Source organism: Tupaia chinensis, unplaced genomic scaffold (genome assembly GCF_000334495.1).
Source record: "Tupaia chinensis unplaced genomic scaffold, TupChi_1.0 Scaffold000311_2, whole genome shotgun sequence".
NCBI lineage: Eukaryota > Metazoa > Chordata > Mammalia > Scandentia > Tupaiidae > Tupaia > Tupaia belangeri.
Genome location: NW_006159803.1, coordinates 4,248,980 through 4,258,154, shown reverse-complemented (window position 1 = coordinate 4,258,154; position 9,175 = coordinate 4,248,980). Strand labels below are relative to the sequence as shown.

The 9,175-nt window shown below is 42.0% G+C and overlaps 1 long non-coding RNA gene across 1 annotated transcript in view; it reads right to left on the bottom strand.

Annotated features, from left to right (window-relative positions):
• The window catches only part of LOC102471679 (uncharacterized), a 31,450-nt gene extending 22,512 nt beyond the window's left edge, over nucleotides 1-8,938 (bottom strand). The window contains exon 1 of the long non-coding RNA XR_334908.3: nucleotides 8,859-8,938. This is a non-coding gene — a long non-coding RNA (uncharacterized LOC102471679). The remainder of the gene's footprint in view (nucleotides 1-8,858) is intronic.
• Nucleotides 8,939-9,175: the final 237 nt, after the last annotated feature.

Below are 9,175 nucleotides of genomic sequence, written 5' to 3'. Positions count from 1 at the left end.
CCCAAGATCCGGGGGAGGCAGCCACCTGTGTCCAGCGTGAGTTTAAGCCACTGGGTCTGGGACTCAAACTGCAGCCGACTACATGGGAGTCCAGCAATGCAGCCATTATGCCAACTACTGGTCCCAGCTTTTTTTTTTTTTTTTTAATAAAAAAAATGACTTTTCTGATGACCTGATATTTATATACATATATATGTAGTACCTAAGAAATGTTACTGCTCTTTGTTATAAGAATGATTTAGTTCTCTGGGACCAGCAGTTAGCGTAAAGGCTATGTCGCTGGACTCCCATGTAGTCGACCGCGGTTTGCGTCCCGGACCCGGTGACTTAAACTCATGCCGGGCACGTGTGCATGTGTGCCCAAGATCCTGAGAGGAGAATGGAGGAGAAGGGATTGCCCTATAGCAAAAACCTCTCAAAAAAAAAAAAAAAAAAGAGAATGATTTAGTTTTCTGCTTTTTATATGAAATAATTCCTTTATGTTAAATGTGAAAAATAAAAATATGGTATTTTCTAAGTATGTTTTTCCCCTAAAGATGCCCACCACACCCTTAACTACCACCTCTGTATCTAACCTATGGTGTCATAAACCAATGGCTGGTGGTTTGTAAACAGAAGGAGAAATCTACAAGATAAAACACAGATGCTTGGTCAGAATAGTCTGACTTTCTGTAATGACGGTAATGCCAGGGAAGCTGCATAATGGCCTCAAAAGTGACAACTGCCTCCTACCTTCCTGAAACCCAGTAAGCCTTTGGTAAATACTGAAATGTATGATTTTTTTTTTTTCTATTTGTAACCCAAGCATATGACCCACATAGACTGCATTTGGCTAGAAGAAATATAGTTCTACAACTGAAAGTAATGCAATAATTCCAGTTCTACTTACATATTTCAAAGGGCATACTGTTGTCAATCCACAAAACTGACAGGGTACTGAAAAGCAACTATCCTTTTCTCCAGAGGAAATTCTCAAGGTTTATTTTTTTAAAATCCTTTCTTTTGCCCTATTTGTCTTCCTCTCCCCCCCTCTCATACCCTAGGGCTTCCTCTAAGATTCTTTTACACCCACTAATTTCACACTCTCTGTCAAAACTGCCTTTCACATCACACTATGTAGGTTCTCCTTCTCTCATTCCAACTTACTTATTCTTATTTCTCCTCTGGAGTAAATTATGGCCTTTTTAACTTAAATATTCTAGGTCTCTCCTCTTCCATCCCTTAATAATATACCATCTGCTAACTACGGCCACCAGCCCGGAGGAGGGGATATATTGGGTTGTCAGAAAAGTCATGACGTAGGGGAACCAGCAGTTAGCGTAATGGTTATGTCGCTGAACTCCCACGTAGTCGACTGTGGTTTGTGTCCCGGACCCGGTGGCTTAAAACTCATGCTGGGCATGTGTGCGTGCGTGCCCAAGATCCTGAGAGGAGAATGGAGGAGAAGGGATTGCGGCGTGACCATCCCCCCTGTGGGGGGATTTCTCACTTTCTGTCTCTCGGTCTCTCTGTCTGTCTGGCGAGCGCATGCGCCCTATAGCAAAACCCTCTCCAAAAAAAAAAAAAACCAGAAAAAGAAAGTCATGACATATTTTCTCTATGTGTCTCTATGCAAAAATGCATCATGACTTTTCTGACAACCCAACAGAATAAAATCACTTTTATTCCAGTTACTCATGGCAATTGTATCACATTTAAAATACACACTTGAATGATCTCTCTAATTTCAAAAGTATTTTATCATCCTAAACTACTATTTAGGAAAATATATAAATCCCATGATGCTGTTCGAGTAAGGGAAATCATAGGTATGATTGAGCAAGTATCTGGCATGTGCTGGGCACTGTATTGGGTGCATAAGGTAAATTACTTAAATTTGGTAACAACCTTCTGAAATGTTGAGTAACGTTTAAAGTGATGTAGTAAGATTAAATACATTAAAATTTAATCTGGGTCTCAAGCTTATATAAACTCAAAGCCCATGAGATTTAGCACCATATACTACTTGTAATTTATTAGAAAAGCACAAGGAATTTTCAACAAAATTCGTGAAAAATACATTCTGAAAAAAACTATACATGAATTGCAAAACTTTTTTCACTCAAATAAACTCATACTTCAATTCCATGTATCCATATATTTTTTTATTGCCATAGGGTGCAGACACTCACCAGAGAGAGAGAAACAGAGACACAGAGCAAGGAGAAGGCACCCCCAGTGGGACGTGGTCATGGCACAATACTCTCCTCTATTTCTCCCTCTTGCCAGAATTTGGAGTACACAAGCATACATGCCCAGCATGTTTTTCTTTTTGAAAAAATATTTTTTTGCTATAGGGCATGCATGCTTGCCAGAGAGATAGAGATAGAGAGAGACAAAGACAGAGACAGAAAGTGAAAAAACCCCTCTTCCCATAATACTTTCTCCTCTATTCTCCTCTCAGAATTTGAAGTATATACACACACACACACACACACACACACACTGTATTTTCAAGCTACTAGTCTGGGACTTAAACAATGCAGTCGGTTATATGAGATCCAACTGCCTTAACTACTGGCTATTGGCTGTCCCTACTCTAACCCCCCAGCAGGTTTTTCAAGCTGCTGAGGCTAGGATTCAAACCCCCATTGCCCATGTAGAATCTGGCTCCCTTAATCACTAGGCTATGTGGCCAGCCGCCTATGAACTTTCTAAAGTGCCCTCATATGGCTACTGTTAAAGAAAATATTCAGCTATGGTCCAAAACTGGGTTAGATTCTGAGCTTATTACTAGCTGGATGAGACAGTTCTGTATTCCTTTTTATAGACTAGTATTAAACTGATGGCTTTATGAGTATATAAACAAATGCAAGAACAAAAGTAGATTTGACTGGATTGTATTACATCCATTAAATCCGATTTTTTCTCTAAGGCTTTATGACTCTGATATGACAGAACAGCATTAAGAACAAAAAGAACAAAATTTGTTTGCTTCATGTTCAGGGCTCCAGGTTTTCTGTTTTTGAGTTTCAAATGAATGCAGCTTCCCCAGTCATAAATCTTAGAATATTTCAGCTCCTGGGTTTAGATACAAGTACAAGAATACTTCAAAAAGCTCGTGGAAAAAAAATAGAATTAAAGTACAAGCTTATTTTGGTGCAAAAACTTGAAATCCATACACTGTTTTTTTTCACGGTAAGAATTTCCATGAACATTTTTAGAACATTCTTTGCCCCTTCACTCATGATAGAGTACAGGAGAGTGTGAGAGTAAGAGAAACAGTGAGAGAGAGGATCTGATAATTCTGTGATCCCCTTCTTTTATTCTACCAGCCCATCAGATCTTGGGGCACCAGTGAGTGTGCACAGAATGTTTCAGATCAGCTGGGCTGGGTATTAAAAACACTGTTGACAAGTGTGATCCAGCATCTCTTGAGAAGTGTTGCACCGCAGAGCTGGCCCCTCCTTGAACTTATGAAGACTCCCATATATGTTTGAACTAACATTGCCTAATTTGGCTCTTATTTTTGACAAACTTGGAATATTTCTTTACGAGGCAAGTATTTTACAGGTTGGTAACATTTAGTCATTCTGCCTTCACGTAAATGTGTAGAGGAGACCAAATAGACATTTCCAGACATGATCAGACTCATCATTGCAAGTCATCAGATCAATTATATCCATCTCTTTCTGTTCATTTTTGCTTATAACGTCTTTCTGCCAGGTGCCACTACAAGTTAGCTGAATTTGAATTTCCGGTGTGTGCATGTGCCTGTGTATATGTGTGTAGGAAGTATATAGTATGCATAGCCACAGTCTTTCTATCTGTATAAAGTGTATCAGCCTGGAAATCTGAGGATGAATTTTTCCCTCTAGATTTTAAACTTACTTTTCTCTCTAGTCTTGGCTGAGAGCACTGTAAACATGGCTTCTTACCCAATGAAGACCTGCTGCTGGGCCAACTATAGCACATAGTGGAAAGTACATGGGGTATAAATTATTGAAATAAAATGATTGTTATGCTTTCAGGCCCCATGAAAAATCTGGCTTCTCTAGCTGCATGAGAGCCGGAGGGCATCTCTCCATTACTAAAACAATTCTCTTATCCCTGGTGAGTAGATACAAAACCCATGAGAGGTTCTGCATTGATCCACGGATTTCATCTAGATGGTTCCAGCAACCTCAGCAAGATGATGTAAAATTAACCTGGGTGTTTTGGACAGATCCCTAGAAGTTCTTAGCATGTTGCCACCTATATTTAGTGTGTCACAAGAGTGTCTTTGAGTTAAGTTGAAATTGACATACTGAATGGTGGTGATTTACCAATATACCATGGCAACAAGGGGCTTTTGGCAAGCTCTGTCTCCCCTTCGCTTAACAGCAGACAAAGTTAGTATTGTCTTCCCTTCTCTTTTGTTTCTTTCTTTTTTTTTCTTAGTTTGCTATAGGGCTCATGGACTCACCAGAGACATAGGAAGATGGAGAGAGAGATAAAGTGAGAAATCACCCCCAACGGGGGATAGTCATACCTCAGTCCCTTCTCCCACATTGTCCTCTAAGGATTTGGAGCATGCATGTGCATGTGCCTGGTGTGATTTTCAAGCCACAGAGTTTGGGACTTGAACTGCGCAGTTGGCCATGTAGATTCAGTGCCTTATCCTTTGTGCTACCAGCGGACCCATTCTTCTTTTTCTTTTAGCTTTAAACAGTACAACATTTCTTCAAATATTCTTGAGTCATATTTCCTCTCACTCTGGTTACGCTACTTGGAACTATTTTTTTTTTTTTGAGAGGTTTTTGCTATAGGGTACGTGGGCTCGCCGAGAGAGACAGAGAGATAGAAAGCGAGAAATCACCCTCCAGGGGGGATGGCCACACTGCACTCCCTTCTCCTCCATTCTCTGCTTGGGATCTTGAGCACGCATGCACACGCGCCCGGTGTGAGTTTAAGCCACCGGGTCTGGGACGCGAACCGCGGTCGACTACATGGGAGTCCAGCGACATAGCCATTACGCTAACTACTGGTCCCAACTACTTGGAGCTTTTGACTGTGCCTTTTTCAGGTTCCCATTGCCACAAACTGGAGCCACCACTGTTGATCGTGTTTGCTTGATGTAGCCAGTAACCTCACAGTGTCTCAAAAGATCTGCTGTTCCTTCAAAATGCTTTCTTGCCTAAAAGATTTTCACCTGTCGCATCATATTCCATTGCTTCTGAGTAATCAGGGCCAGGGAGGTAAGAATAAATACACAGCACTTAATAGCATGGACCTGAGATAATGACATGGATACAAACTTCTACCTGTTTTTGTGGTTGTTTATTTATTTATTTCTGACTTTGGGTTTGAACAGATAGTCAAAGATATTATATATGAATTTAATTCTATCTTTTAAAAACGTTTTTGAATAGATGTATGTCCTCCCCCCCCCCCCATTTTAGATTTTTGCTATAGGGCATGTGTGCTCACTAGATAAACAGAGAAAGACAAAGACAGAAAGTGAAAAATCACTCCCCAGAGGGGATGGTCACACTGCAGTCCCTTTCCCTCCATTCTCCTCTTGGGATTTTGGGCACGCATGCACATACGTCCGGTGTGAGTTTGAAGCTGCCGGGTCCGGAACTCGAACTGCGGTCAACTACATGGGAGTCCAGCAACGTAAACATAACACCATCTGCTGGTCTCTGTACTTTTTTTTAAAGCTATATTTTAATTTTTTCTTTCATGAGTAAGAGAGACAGAGAGACAGAGACAGCACCTCCAGCAAGATCTTGCTATTTGTAAAACGTGCTAATGTCTCTATTGAAACTGCACCCACTGGAAAGTTCAACTTCTTTTTCTGCCTAGCTCTACTTTTTTCAAGCCACAAAGGTGTTCTTCCCCAAAGAACTTCCCAGTAAACATCCTGCTTGCAAAATTTCTGAGTCCCAGAGTCTGTCTCATTAGGAAGTTGACCTATGATAAAACCTTTCTTTTGAATTTTCCAATTTCTTTTTTTTGGAGAGTTTTTTTTTTTTTTTTTTTGCTATAGGGCGTGTGCGCTCACCAGGCAGACAGAGACAGAGAGATAGAAAGCGAGAAATCACCCCCCAGGGAGGATGATCATGCCGCAATCCCTTCTCCTCCATTCTTCTCTCGGGATCTTGGGCATACACACACATGCGCCCGGCGTGAGTTTAAGCCACCAGGTCCAGGACGTGAACCGCGGTCGACTATGTGGGAGTCCAGCGACATAGCCATTACACTAACTGCTAGTCCCTGAATTTTCCAAATTCTTAGGTGTATATTTTAAGGTATTGGTAATCCTGGATTGATTTCCTATAAAAATTTTAGATTTTTAGTTCTTCTATTGATTTTTTGTTAGTCTTTTGCTTATTTTATTTTATTTTTTTTTGGAGAGATTTTCACTGTAGGGCGCGTGCGCTCGCCAGACAGACAGAGAGAGACATAGAGACAGAAAGCGAGAAATCACCCCCCAGGGGGGATGGTCACGCCGCAATCCCTTCTCCTCCATTCTCCTCTCGGGATCTTGGGCACGCATGCACACGCGCCCGGCGTGAGTTTTAAGCCACTGGGTCCGGGATACGAACCGCGGTCGACTACATGGGAGTCTAGCGACATAGCCATTACGCTAACTGCTGGTTCCCAGTCTTTTGCTTATTTTGAAGCGCTCTTACTTATTCCAATTTTTAAATTTTTTTTAAAAATTAGTGCTTTTCTCCTTGTTTCATTGATTTGGAGAGTTTTGTTTTGTTTTGCTCTAGTTCTATTATATTATATCCATGATGTCATTTTAACTCCAGTGTCTCTCATGCTGAGACATTACTCAAATGTTTGGTGAGCCTTAGTTTTTGGAAGGCAATGTAAACATTGGTGGGCTTTGTTTCTTGGCAGGTTTTGCATTAAAGGGATAAAGAGGTGGCCATTATAATTATATGCTTTCAAAACTCAAGAGTTTGTTTTCCTTTAGGGGCATTTGATCTCTTGAAGAACCTCCACCTTCAGCCTGATAAAGATGAGTGCCAGTTTGTAGTCAGTGATGAGAAGAGGGAAGTAAATGTGAGTCTGTTGTTTCACATACTGAATTTGAACTTTGAATCTCATTCTTTATTTTTTTTCTCTTTCATGAGAGAGACAAACAGAAAGAGAAATTTTTGACAGGGTCTTTCCATATTACAATTCTCCCGTGCCAGGATCTTTGTTAGTTAGGACCACAAACACTTGTCACAGCACCTGGCTTACTCAGGTTGGGCCAGAAACCAACTTGGAACTCTCATGCGGCTTAAGGAAAGAGAGAGAGGGGATATGAGAGAAGACAGAAAGAGAGACAGAAAGTGAGAAATCATTCTCCTTCTCCTCCCAGGAAGATGGCCATGCAACAATTTCTTCTATCTCAGGTTCCTCTATGGATTTTGGATGCATACACACACGTCTGTCATGATTTTCAAGCCGAGGATCTGGGACTCCAACTAAGGTCAGCCATGTGGAAATCCAGTATCTTAACTGCCATGCCAACAACGAGGCCCAAATTTCTGAATGTTTTGAGTGCCTAAAATAGGGCCTGTTGAATATACAGACTATGTAATGATAGCTAACAGAATGGGTATAACAATTACCCCTTTTAATAATTCACATAGTATTCATAGTTGGAAAAATAACATTTTACTACCACATGATCAAGTAATTGTATATTAATTTGAAAAGAAAAAGAAAAAAGAACATTAAAAAATAACTAAAAAAAGGAATCCATATCCCACTTCTAGCTTTAGAATCACTCAAAGTTAACAAACAATTGAATTTATCCTAACTCTTTGTCTAATATTTGTCTCCTGAGGAATAAAACTATATTATCTTATCCCAACAACAAAACCAAGTACAACAGCCCCCTTTCTACTGTTTGCTATTCTTTGTGTCACTCTTAATCCTAGATAAAAGGACCATTACCCTCATCAGTGGGATTCATGCATTAACCAATAAGGCAGGGTCTGCACATGTCATAATAGGCATTTAGTCACAGGGTGATGCGGGGGCAGGGGTGCTGTGACATAAATGCTGGAAGAGCTCTGGGCACTTGTCCAGTTACTCACTTGACTCCTGGAGAGTGAATGAGTAACTAGGAGTGTTGTCAGAGAAGATAATGACCAAAAAGCTTCCCCCAATTGCCCCTTCTAAGCCCCAGCCTCCTCCCCGTCCTCCTTCCCGCCTTCCTCCTTCCCGCCCTGCTCCAGCAAGCCACCTTCCTGCCATCTCTCCTAAAGCTGTCAGCTCTCAGCAGACTCTTCAGCGAGATGCCTCTGTTTCATCTTCCCGCCCTACTCATTTCCCTCCCCTGACTAACACTAACACTTGCCCCTGCCCTCCTGTGTGGGTCTCCAAACCCAGCTCCTCCTCTGCGCCCTACCGGCCATCTACTGGCCGCCGTCCTGTCCGCCTTGGTTCCCTTTTCAATAACTCCAACTTCTTTCTCCCCACTCCTCCTCCTAGCCCCCCTTCCTAATCCCCTTTACTCCCCACCTCCCCACCGGCAACCCCGCCACTACCGACCAGACATAATGCTCTACAGCTCTGGATTCCTTTTTACTGGGAGCATTTTGGCGTGGGTCAGAATCGCCAGGTCTGTATTTCTCAGTGGAACTGCCCGCTGGATATTGGGAATGGCAGCCACCATGCATCCTGGAGTGTTACCTCCATTCGTTACAGGACCCATTTTTTAGACAGAATCCTGGGTCTCACTGCCATGTATATTTGACCTTCATCCCCATCTTGTTAGTCTTCTTCAGGTGCCAGAGATATTTTAGCAGTTTCATTTTTCTAGACCATCCATTTTTTTTCCCCCTCCTAGCCGATCAGCCCACCTGCATGACCTGCCCTGTTTGTACCTGGCTTCTTCAGGCAACCTCAGAGCAAGCTGGAAGAACAGTGAGGGTGGAGGCGGAGGCAAGCAGGTGTGGGGCAATCAATCTGTTCCCCAGGAGGGTAAGTCCTATCTATGTACCCTGGGTTAAATGAGTGAGTCAGAGGGTGACACGCCAAATTCAAACACACGGCAGCCCAGCAGTAGATAGAAGGGGACTCAGGACTAGTGTTTTGGCTTGAGTTTTGTTTTGTTTTAGTTTCTCCTCTGAATGCGTCATTCCTCTAAGGCAAGGAGAGGGTAATTCTTTACTTGAGAAACGCCTCCTGCCATCATGTTGTC